The following is a 12,711-nucleotide window of genomic DNA, read 5'->3' on the forward strand; positions in this document are numbered from 1 at the left end:
ACCGGATGGGTGCGATTCATTTGTCAATTAGGCCTAACAAAGATTAGATAATGTTGTCGTGAAACCCTCCGATCTGCCTCAGCCAATTTTCCAGTTGACTAGCTAACGTTACATCTCTCTTCATCTTTTCCGCTGATAATTAATTCACTATGCTGCAACTGAAAAAGGGTGACAGTCGCGTACAATGAGTTAATTTGTCCTACTTCATTGAGGTAAATAATTGTTTCGTTTGAGAACATTTTCAAAGAGCACCGGCGTTTTGCATTTCCACCAACAACAAAAGGGCAGGGATCCTACCATTTGATCCCACCCTGTGTGAGCCTATGGAAACATCGCTTCATCAAGTTGGTCACCCTTTGCTTTGTTTACAAGAGAAATACCAAAATACAACTATCAACAGATAATACTGTGACAAACGATAACAAGTGTATAGAGACTTACGAATTTGCTTTTACCCAAGTTCTTCAAGGTCGTTGTCGGCAAACTTGACAGGAACTTTTCCTCCGGACTTCGATCTGTCAAAGCGCTAGGTCCGTCTGTATTTGGTCATCTTGGAAGCGAAGCATTATGGCACATGTAGTTTCACGTGCAACCTCCTTGCTTAGCTAGAATACTTTGAACCAGTGGCCCCCAGGAACAGTAACAGACATGATGAACACCACAACAATTTCGCATTCATGCGCAAATATGACAAATATTTAGTGAAATTGTATGTATTACAAACATCAATGTGTTCAGAATGTGTCCCAAATGTAAATATAAGATGTACACACAGACCATGTTGTTGATTTCAACAGACAAAAAAAATGATTATAGAAAAGCAACCCAGTTGAGGACAGTGTCACACCACCTAAAAAGTTCCAGTGGAAGTTCCCTGGGTATGTCATAAAAGTAACTGCCCCTGCAGTTTGCAGCCCAGCCATGTTCAAATTAGAGGCAGTCCAAACCAGCGGTCACATGAACAGTATTTTAGTCATGTCCTGCTGCTCCATGATTCATTCTGGTGATACTATATCTGACATATCAGGCATTCATCAAGTAGGTTAAAGGAGCCAGTCAACCTGAATGCAGCAAACTACAAGCATGGAAATTATTCATAAGCTTGACCTACTTCCTATATTACATTTTGAGCCTGTTTATTGACTTTCTTAGATATTATTTATGGTTATATTCATACTTCTTTTTGAAAGATAATATTGGAAGGATTTAATAATATTCAAGGGTACAGATATATATTGTGAGAAAATTGTGAAAGACCCATTTGCTGTGAAATTGTATCACTCCTCCCAAAACAGCAGGAACTCTTGTGGGCTTGATGTTTCTCCCATTCTAAAGATGAGCTTCATCTCTCTCCTACTCTATATCTAGATTCTCCCACACTCCTTAAGATGCCTACACTGGGTTGGAGCAACAAATGCTAGACTATTTTAACCCCCAGAGAGAACCACCAAACCCCTTCGGGAATGCATCGATCTGACCCTAAACACACACACACGCACACACACACACACACACACACACACACACACACACACACACACACACACACACACACACACACACACACACACACACACACACACACACACACACACACACACACACACACACACACACACTCACACACACACACACACCAGTGGGGAGGACGCTGGAAGCCACGTGTTTGTTGTGTTTGATACCATTCCATCGACTCCATTCCAGCCATTATTATGAGTCGTCCTCCTCTCAGCAGCCTCCACTGACACACACACACATGGCGGCGCTGATATATGGGGTAAAGCAGTATTGGAATGTGCAGTGTTTTGATGCGTAGGCTACTGTCTACCTCTAGTGGCTCCAACTGGCCCCACGGGGTCAGTATGAAATTAAATGTATGAACTGTATTCACTACTGTAAGTCGCTCTGGATAAGAGCGTCTGCTAAATGACTAAAATGTAAATGTAAATGTAAAGTCATGTACAGAAATGTACAGTAAGAACACAAAGCAATTCATTGACTATTCTTAATACACACGGGAAACTTACCATTAGCTACAGTGCAAAATCCAGCCGCATTGCCGTTCTTGACACAAACCAGTGCACCTGGCACCTACTACTATACCCTGTTCAAAGGCAATTAGATTTTTTTGTCTTGCCCATTCATCCTCTGAATGGCACACATACACAATCCATATCTCAATTGTCTCAAGGCTTAAAAATCCTTCTTTAACCTGTCTCCTCCCCTTCATCAACACTGATTGAAGTTGATTTAACAAGTGACATCAATAAGTGATCATAGCATTCACCTGGATAGTCTATGTCAGGGAAAGAGCAGGTGTCCTTAATGTTTTGTACACTCAGTGTATATATATAAATATATAATATGAAATTTAGCAGATGCTTTTATCCAAAGCAACAGTCATGCATGCATACATTTTACATATGGTTGGCACTGGGATCAAACCAACTACCCTGGCGTTACAAGCAACATGCTCTACCAACTGAGTTACAAAGGACATTATAGATTTTATCACACGCACTCTGTCATAGCTGTTGCATGCTAAACAATCCGCTTTATAGACAATATTATTATCCATATTAATCCACCAAAAAATCATTGGTAGTTGAACCTCTCTACACTATGAATCACTCGAACATGTTTTAAAGTAGCAGAGTAGTCTAATTCTGTCTTGTGGTGTGAGATCCTATATAGCTTCCCACTGTCCATTCTTCCACATTAAACACAAGACTACAGTGTCTCACATTGGGGAAACAGCCATTAATAATTTACAACACTCTCCATCAATCCAGCCAGTGAGCCGATGGGGCTGGTCCGGTCCCGGACTGGCGGCCTCATCCTCTCCCAAGGACAATGGGGCCATTTCCTGTCGGGTGTAAAAGCAGAGACAGTGGAGTATTGTGAGGCAGGACATCATATCAGCCAGCCATGACCTTGGAGTGAAAGACTGACTCAGTCATATACACTGAGATTCATTGGTCCATTTGCTTTGAGGTCGGAGAGGGCTGATTGGTCACTGGCACCCAAATGCAGTCATCAGAATGTTCAGATGACCCCTATGTAGAAAGTTCAGAGCAGTTACAAGCCCTACTACAAGCCAATGAATACATCTGTGATATCGCGTAGAAGGAGGCATTGTGGTGTGTGTGCGTACATGCGTGTGTGAACACAAGAAAGAAAGAAAGAGAGAGAGAGAGAGAGAGAGAGAGAGAGAGAGAGAGAGAGAGAGAGAGAGAGAGAAAGGACAGAGGAACAGGGTGTGCTATGCTTGCCCATACAAGAAAACCAGATGGATGTTCTGTTTTTGATTCTGGAGAAAATCTTTTGAAGCTCCACCTCAATGGTCCCATTTTAACAAAGAGTCAATACCCGTCTTTGAAGGCCCCAAAACAGGTGGCAGGACAGAGTCAGAAACCCACATGAACCCCACACTATAATTCCTCCTGGCTAATATTCAAGGACAAGGCATGCAGTGTTTAAACAATAGGACCATTCATCTCACTGAAAATCCTACGGTCACTTATCCACAATATCCAGTAATCTGTAAAGAAAGCTTAGCAGAGTTAATGATATAGAACTGATTTAAAACAAATGAAGGGCCTTTTATTATTGTAATACACGATTGTAATCATGTTACACAGCATCAGAATGAATTTAAAGTGAGTTATTGTGACATGACCAATCATGTGATCTCTTGAGCCAAAGTCTAAGTTTTGATTCACGAATGGACCGGTCAAACCAAATCTCAACTTTGGAAGAAATCGCAGGTTCCCTGACCAGCAAGTTGTTGATACATTCTTCCTAATAGGTTTACATGTTAGGTTCTAATAGGTTCACTCACAATGGCAATTTACTAAGAGTAGGCTAGGCAACACAGTCACAAAGTACACAATTTGTGACGAGAAGCGTTAATTAGCCCTAATGCTTTCAGACATTCGTCTGTCAACCACACACATGCTGTTACACCCGGACGCATGGCCTATATAATCAGCAGCACTAACCCAATATGCCGTGCCACCGGCCCTGGCCCCTGTCTCATCCAGTCTAGGGGGATAGAATATCGCTGTCACAATGGACAGCTAGCTGCTAGCCTGACAACAATACACCCTGAGGCAGGATATGGACTGACCTATTTCAGTCTGTCATACAGCATGGGAGAGAGAAACACTTTCCATATGCTCACTTCCTCTCTGTTACTTTCCTCACGTAACCGCATTCTCAATCCTTTCTAGACTCCTAACACCATGCAGGGTGCCACTTTGAATTTTCATCCACAAGTTACTAAAACTCTCTCTGTGCCCACTGAGAAAGGTTTTTCGAAAAGACGAATGAGAGCTTGAATGTGGGTTAAAATTATGGATCCAGATTTATCTTGTCTCTTGCACTTTCTCCTTCTCCCTATCTCATGACTTTAGATCACTTTCTCCTTCTCCTTATCTCATGACTTTAGATGGGTGTCTAGCGGCAACAAACACCCCATCCTCACTGTCTTGGATGAAGTTTGTGTGATTTTCCTCAGAAAAAAAAAGCAGAAAAAGCAGACAACAAAAACAAAGCAAAAGTGCCTGGTTACATTAAATCCATGGTGAATGTCACAGATGTTTGTGGTTTGTATGACTGTATTTGTGTGGGCTGTCTCTATGGTGAAAGTCCCAGACGTTTGTGGAGTGTATTTGTGCGCAGTGGTGTAAATACTTTAAAGTACTACTTAAGTAGCTTTTTGGGGCATCTGTACTTTACTTCAGTTTTTATATTTCTGGCAACTTTTACTTCATTACATTCTTAAAGAAAATAATGTACTTTTTACTCCATACATTTTCCCTCACACCCAAAAGTACTAGTTACATTTTTGAATATATAGCAGGACAGGGAAATTGTCAAATTCATGCACTTACCAAGGGAACATCCCTAGTCATCCCTACTGCCTCTGATCTGACGGACTCACTACACACACATGATTTGTTTGTAAATGACGTCTGAGTGTTGGAGTGTGCCCAGGCTATCCGTAAATAAATGTAAAAAACAAGAATATGGTGGCGTCTGGTTTGCTTAACATAAGGAATTTTACATTATTAATAGTTTTACTTTTAATTCTTAAGTATATTTAAAACCAAATACTTTTAGACTTTACTCAAGTAGTGATTTAACTGGGTGCCTTTCACTTTTACTTGAGTATTTTTCTATTAAGGTGTCTTTACTTTTACTTGAGTATGACAATTGGGTACTTTTTCCACCACTGTGGGCTGTCGTCCCTCTAAAAATGTGATACGATTTTATGCCACCATTTCGCGACATAAAAGCTAGTCTACCCATGTGACTCACCTTTCTGTCTAGGCAAGTTTCATGACGTAGCCTAAGGTGTGGCCGTTCTGTAGTCTACTTTCTCACACAGGTAGACAAATACCCCTGTGTGTGAGCAGGGCATGCTAACGCACTAATATTTTATCCATAGTTGTAAATTCGAAAACAAAACAACAATGTTTTAGTAATGTAGTTGACCAAAAATACGTTTGGGAAACAACGTTAATATTCATATTACTGTATAGACTCAAGTAAACCCAGCTTTGTTTTGTTCTGGCCAATTGCGTTTACATTCCAAATTGTGGAGAAGTGAAGGGTGGGGTGGGTTCGGGTCGGGTCGACAGCGCTATGGTAAGAGGGGCGGAGTCGCTGGTGTTAGGCTTTTTACTCATTGTTCTGAGTCTCATCCTACCGCAGTTGAGGTGAGGCAGAGAGGACAAAGTATATCGTTGGAAAAGTCTGTTTGTGGACCTGCGTAGACTTGGAATATTCGAAACAATTTCTTGTATTTTGACAGGTAAGAAAGATATGTGTTTATTGTCACATTCCCGTGTATTGACAGTCTTCTGAGAGAGTAAATTCGTGTCAAGTCAGTAGAGTGGGATAGGATAGTCACAGTTTCTCCATTCCTGTGTTGCGCCTGTCTGTAAACTGTAAACACGAATCTCCAGCGTTCCATAAATGTTCTTCCCGGTCTGGATACAATGTAGACTATCTCTGACATTCTGTCTCCGTCAATTTTTGTATTTGTCTCTGAACCTGATGGCAGAATAGCGTAATGTTCCTTTCCTATTGTCAAGTGTCTAGTCACCACCCAAACGTCGTTAAAGTCGGACATTTAGTTATGGTGGGTGTATTCATTACGCCGATACCGTTTCAAAACGTCTCCTGTTACAAAACGTTATGCAACAGAAACCGTTTACTCCTTCCTGCCTGTTTAAGAGCAAATGTTGTTAGTTTATGTCGCCAAAAGGTTTTGTCAAACGCTGTTCCTGCCAAATAGATGTGCCAATTTTTTTTTTGACAAACTATTATTGATCAACTTCTTGATATCATGCAAATTTCAATAGAATAAAGCTTATTAAAGATCAGTGATACTAACAAGAGCAGTGTGTGGTTTCCTTTATCCTTCAATAGAATAGAGCTGAAAGTCATTTGTGGTGTAACCGTGACAGTACACAGCAGAGAGTGAGAGTGAGTGACAGTACACAGCAGAGAGTGAGAGTGAGTGACAGTACACAGCAAAGAGTGAGAGTGAGTGACAGTACACAGCAGAGAGTGAGAGTGAGAGATGATCAAAGTTCGTCTACCCCTCGTCCATTGTCAAATCCACTGCCCCCCTAGTCAGGGCCAAAGCTATGTCCTACAGAAGGCATTACATTTTTTAATTTAACTAGGCAAGTCGGTTAAGAACAAATTTTTATTTACAATGACGGCCAAACCCAGATGACGCTGGGCCAATTGTGTGCCGCCCTATGGGACTCCCAATCACGGGTGTGATACAGCCTGGATTTGAACCAGGGACTGTAGTGACACCTCTTTCACTTAGACCGCTGCGCCACTCGGGAGCCCCTAGTATGTAATCTCTATTCAAGGGTTCTGCTGGGGGCTTTGACAACACCAGTGAGTTGGGGGTGTGGCATGACATGAGTGCCTGCATGGTTCATACATACATCATGGGTTAGGATGAATAATACTGATCAACAATGAGGCATTGATACCAAAATGTCCTTACAAGACCTTCACACCTACAGTACATTCTCTTTTAGGGCAGTTCAGATCCACAAGGGAACCAGTGCCAGTAATGTCCAGGTCTTTGTCCCAATTGGCACCCTATTCCCTATATAGTGCACTACTACTTTTGATCAAGGCCCATTGGACACAAACCAGGTGTTCAGGCTGATGACATTATCCATACCGGTGAACCTCTATTGCCTCATACTTCATCCTTGTCCAAAGGGAACCATATGCCATTAGTTACAGTAGCTTTACTACCCCACTCTATGCCACTGCTATAACGGAGCACAGATCCTCTCATTTTATTTCACAAGTAAATCCACTTTCAACATGCAACCGAAATAACATTATCTCGTTCGCTCGTCTTACGGTTTAGTCTTTTCAAATACTCCCAAGACCAACTTTAATAATTGTCCAAGTCAAATTTGACATGGCACAGCGATTAGAGCTGGACAGATGTCTGTCAAAATGGAGAGCTCTCTCCTCTCACACCAGTCATGATCATGCCATTCCAATGACCAGAAACAAACAAGAACAATGGCATCAAAACAACCAAGTTTATTTTGGCATTCAACAGCGTACTGAATCTGGACCAGTGAGCCCAGCTGATGTTTTGAATGGATGTCAGGTTGAATTGAGTTTCACACATTCTCTACACCAGTGCATTCTCCTGGTCTGCCCTGGCCAGGCCAGCCTGCCATGCTGCTGGTGCTGTGCCATGAGGTGCAGTCTGGGGGGGTTAGGCTGAGATTTTCAGCTGCAGCTGGGGTCATACTGGCGCTAATCCTTCCCCTTACTTAATTCCTTGATAATGTCCAGCAAGGGGATTATCGACGATTCAACCAACTCCGTATATCTCCTCATCTTTCTTTTCCTTCCTTTCTTTTTTTCATCATGCTGTCTTGTTACTTGTGTCTCTAACTTGGTTCCACATTTGCCACTTCCCTGCCTAATTCTCCTACCTCTTCTTGACTTCAGTCTCTCTCCTCACCCCATGCCCTCCCTCCCTGGTGGCGCCTGAGCACTACAGAGAGCTCCGTTACGCCACAGAACCTAATCAGACCATGCGTGGGACCAGGCCTCAGTGCCAATGTGTGTATCTAGGTTGAGCGTGTTTGCGTGCATGTGTAGGCTACATACGGGATGGAAGATTGGGATTTTTTCCTGATCAGCCATGATATGGACTCGTCTTTTATCTGGGGTTAAAGAGGAGTTAGGACGATAGCGGCCTAATCTCCTAAGGGTTAAATCAACCGGACAGGGACTTAAGATAAATTCTCAGACAATGCTGTTATCAACCCAAAGCAGATTTACTCTGACTTCTACCCTCCCCTTTGCCACAATTCTTTTTATTATTGGCATGGAACAAAAAGACAATCACTATCTTTTGATATGTTATCCCCAGACTAAGGCGACTTCCATATTGGATGGCTGTTGCAAATGTCAAGGACATTACACAAGGGCGGAGCAGAAGATATGAAGTAGTAAAGCCTATCGACGCAAAACAGCAGGTAGGTCTGACGCCTGAGCTTCTAACTTTGAGAATGCTATGATTTAAGCGAGCAAAGCGTCTTGGAACCCAGTCATCAGTGGAGTGGCAGAGGTGGCACGGCATGAAAGAATCCATCCAAGCTGGCATCGCCCGGGTGACCAACACAGCTGTGCTCCCATTACCATCACGAATATGAGTTATTCACTCAATACATTTTTTTCTGGGGAGGCCTAACAACCGTTTTTCCCCGTCACTTGGTGCTCTGGAAGTCTGGTACTGCTCTGCAACTGTATTATTTTCAAATCGGCTCCTATCAGACAGCTCTTCATAAACCACCAGGCCACATCTGCTGACAGCATGCTGGAAATAGCTGCATCCATTACAGTCTGTTTCTTTTATGAATTACCATTGATAATTATTTCATTACTGACATAGTTTCACAAGAAGGGAAGGACTGGAGTGGACTGGATTCCTGAATCCATGGGTGACTTAAATACAGGTCTTACAGTTGGGCTGGTTCGTTTAGCCTACACTGAGCAGTGCTTCTCAGTAAATTGACTTGGATGATTACTCCTAGTCATTGCTATGGTGTCCCTCTTCACCCTGCTCTCTCATCTCCCACTTCCTACTCATCTGTTTAATTGCACTCCAACGAGCGGGAGAGGAGAAGGGAGGAGTGCGGGTGTGGTGGAAAAGCAAAGCTAACGACTGGGAATTCTTCACCGTCGAGACGCTGTATCAGAAGAGAATCATCAGCCTCATCTAGAAGAGTGACTATAATTCACACACAGATATGAAGTGTCTGTTACGATGATTGACGCGCAATGTGTAGGTGACCTTTATGGAAGCAACGCCTCACAATAACCTCACCACATCAAGGAAAGAAAGAAAGAAAACGTTATTTGTAATTCTTCCGTCCGTACTTCAGTACCCTGTCGTCTTTTATATTGGTCACGGGTTTACATGAAGAACATTTTTAAAAGTGTAAGCCTAAACACTGCAGGTAAATGGAACCGCTCCAGCTTCCCCTCCAAAGATGTCTGGTACAGGCTTAGTCAGACTAACTTCTTCTGGGGGGTGTGTGGTGTTCTTTAGCGTCCCCTCAAACTGAATCCTCCCCGCTCTCCCTAGCCTCCCTTCCGCCTCTGATCTTTCTGAAATATTCATAATCTGTCGTATCGCCTCAATGCTCACCAGTACAGCCATGCATATACCCAGTATCCACGCTGCAGCAGGCGACGCCTCCCCGCTAACCCTAAAGGACGGCTTTAGATGGAACCAAGCGAACCTCGCTGTCCAAACGACGACGGACATCCAATCTAGTTGTTCTAATAGAAAACTCTTGTATAGTCCTCTCAAGAACTGAGAAACTGAGCTCACTATAAAATACTTATTTCCATTCACTCCCATTGACGTCCTCCCATTCACCCTAGATATTGTGACACAAGCCTCCTTGTCCATTCTACCTCCATACAGAGTAATTGTGGACAGCAGCCCAGCATGTTACATCAGAGTTCATGCAGCAACGTCCTTCCTTGCAGTGGCAACACAGCCTCCTGTTACTCTCTAACAAGGGTATTCAACTCTTACTCTACAGGAGCTGGAGCCTGCTGGTTTTCTGTTCTACCTGATAATTAATTGTGCACACCTGGTGTCCCAGGTCTAAATCAGTCCTTGATTAGAGGGGAACGATGGAGGGGGGGGGGGGGGAGCAGTGGAACTGGCTTCGGGTCAAGAGTTGAGTTTGAGGGCTCTATAACAATGGAGATGGGGAAACAAGGCAAGCTCAGCTCTTCAGATAACACAATGGCGGCTCAGCCTCCTTCCATAGACCCTCACGCTGTCATTGTTACATCAGAGAAGCCACGCAGACATGAAGGCCTAGTTCTACTGCTACACACCCTCCTTCCTGCTTCCCTTCTCTGTGTAATCTGATCCAACTCTGCACTTCCACACCTCGGAGACAACACTGACCTCCTATAATTCATAGTGCGAGGAGCGTACAGGGAGTTAACATGAATTACCCAACTAGCTCGTCCCAGTCTGCGCCAACTGTATGCCCTCTGGTCTGGTGTAATACGCTTTCGACACATCTACTGACGGATCGAAGCCTAATTAGGATGATTATTTAATCAGTTACTGGTTAGACATTATTGTGTTACACTGTCTAATAGAACTTACGTTGACTTGGTGAATGACTTGCAAGTCATCGTTTATTTGCTAGCTGTTTTCCAGGCTAGCTGTTTTTTCCAGGCTATGTCAACACCGTAATAACATTAGCTAAGGCATTGCATTTCTCCTGACGAATCACTGCTAATGACACCATGTAGCTGCTGTAATGTAAAACCATGCTGTTACTGTCTTGGGACTGGTCACCATTTTTATAATGCTGTCACTGTATTTAGCTAGGGTGGTAATGAAGCATTTCATAAAGTCCAGTAAGCCAAACTCTAAAACTCAGACTAGGCCTAATCCTCAATTTTAAAGTCCGAGAGGCTTCATGCTTTGACTCTTGAAAGCATATTATAAACAGACGTAAAATGTATTTGACATGCAGTTTCTCTTAGACATGGATTTTCATAGAATCCGATATCGTCCCCTCTTTCAAGTTGGAGAATGTGTGCTGGCGCTCTGGTTCACATGCGATCCTGCCAGCAGGGCCCTGCTTTGTGTACTTAAGCCTTTCAATGTGCCTGACTGTAGTGGGGGTTTGGTATGCTAGTGGAGTCGAGAGGGGAGTTCCATCGACTGGCTGTTATCAGTGGACTGATAAATGGACTGTAAGAAAGTAACTGGAACAGCTCGTAGGGCAGGAGCCTATGAGTTGATTTCCAAAAATTGTATTTCACCTTTATTTAACCAGGTAGGCCAGTTGAGAACAAGTTCTCATTTACAACTGCGACCTGGCCAAGATAAAGCAAAGCAGTGCGACAAAAACAGTTAAAGTTAAACGTACAGTCAATAACACAATAGAAAAATCTATGTACAATGTGTGCAAATGTAGAAGATTAGGGAGGTAAGGCAATAAATAGGCCATAGAGTGCTATTTACAGATTGGCTGTGTACAGGTACAGTGATCGGTACGTTGCTCAGACAGCTGATGCTTAGTTGGAGAGGGAGATGTGTCTCCAGCCTCAGTGATTTTTATTTGTTTGTTTTAAAAAAAAACTATTTTTGCAATTCGTTCCAGTCATTGGCAGCAGAGAACTGGAAGTAACGGCGGCCAAAGGAGGTGTTGGCTTTGGGTATGACCAGTGAAATATACCTACTGGAGCATGTGCTACGGGGGGGGGGGGGGGGTGTGTTGCTATGGTGACCAGTGAGCTGAGATAAGGCGGTGCTTTACCTAGCAAAGACTTATAGATGACCTGGATCCAGTGGGTTTGGCGACGAATATGTAGCGAGGGCCAGCCAACGAGAGCATACAGTTTGCAGTGGTGGGTAGTATATGGGGCTTTGGTGACAGAACAGATGGCACTGTGATAGACTACATCCAGTTTGCTGAGTAGAGTGTTGGAGGATATTTTGTAAATGACATCGCCAAAGTCAAGGATCGGTAGGATGGTCAGTTTTACGAGGGTATGTCTGGCAGCATGAGTGAAGGAGGCTTTGTTGTGAAATAGGAAGCCAATTCTAGATTTAATTTTGGATTGGAGATGCTTAATGTGAGTCTGGAAAGAGAGTTTAGTCTAACCAGACACCTAGGTATTTGTAGTTGTCCACATATTCTAAGTCAGAACCGTCCAGAGTAGTGATGCTAGTCGGGCGGGCGGGTGCGGCGGGCGGCAATCGTTTGAAGAACAAACATTTAGTTTTACCTGCATTTAAAAGCAGTTGGAGGCCACGGCAGGAGTGTTGTAAGGCATTGAAGCTCGTCTGGAGGTTAGTTAACACAGTGTCCAAAGAAGGGCCAGATGTATACAGCATGGTGTCGTCTGCGTAGAGGTGGATCAGAGAATCACCAGCAACAAGAGCGACATCATGGATATATACAGACGAGTCGGCCCGAGAATTGAACCCTGTGGCACCCCCGTAGAGACTGCCAGAGGTCCGGACAACAGGCTCTCCGATTTGACACACTGAACTCTATCTGAGAAGTAGTTGGTGAACCAGGCGAGGCAGTCATTTGAGAAACCAAGGCTATTGAGTCTGCCGATAAGAATGTTGTGATTGACAGAGTC

The 12,711-nt window shown here is 43.4% G+C and overlaps 2 protein-coding genes across 7 annotated transcripts in view; one reads left to right on the forward strand and one right to left on the reverse strand.

The window, feature by feature from the left end:
• Positions 1–561, reverse strand: part of LOC106587732 (trafficking kinesin-binding protein 1) — a 45,672-nt gene extending 45,111 nt beyond the window's left edge. For 3 of the 5 annotated variants that reach the window (XM_014176339.3, XM_014176381.3, XM_014176357.3), the window contains exon 1: positions 442–560. The gene's annotated coding sequence lies outside the window, so the exon portion shown is untranslated. Of the gene's footprint in view, positions 1–441 lie in introns of all 5 variants that reach the window. The other 2 variants (XM_014176362.3, XM_045706557.2) reach the window with 1 other exon arrangement.
• Positions 562–5,430: 4,869 nt separating this feature from the next.
• Positions 5,431–12,711, forward strand: part of plak (Junction plakoglobin) — a 32,038-nt gene continuing 24,757 nt past the window's right edge. Inside the window, exons 1-2 of one of the 2 annotated variants that reach the window (XM_014173669.3) lie at positions 5,677–5,818; positions 8,444–8,549. The gene's annotated coding sequence lies outside the window, so the exon portion shown is untranslated. 2 annotated transcript variants of the gene reach the window in all.

Source organism: Salmo salar, chromosome 02 (genome assembly GCF_965601325.2).
Source record: "Salmo salar chromosome 02, fSalSal1, whole genome shotgun sequence".
Lineage (NCBI taxonomy): Eukaryota > Metazoa > Chordata > Actinopteri > Salmoniformes > Salmonidae > Salmo > Salmo salar.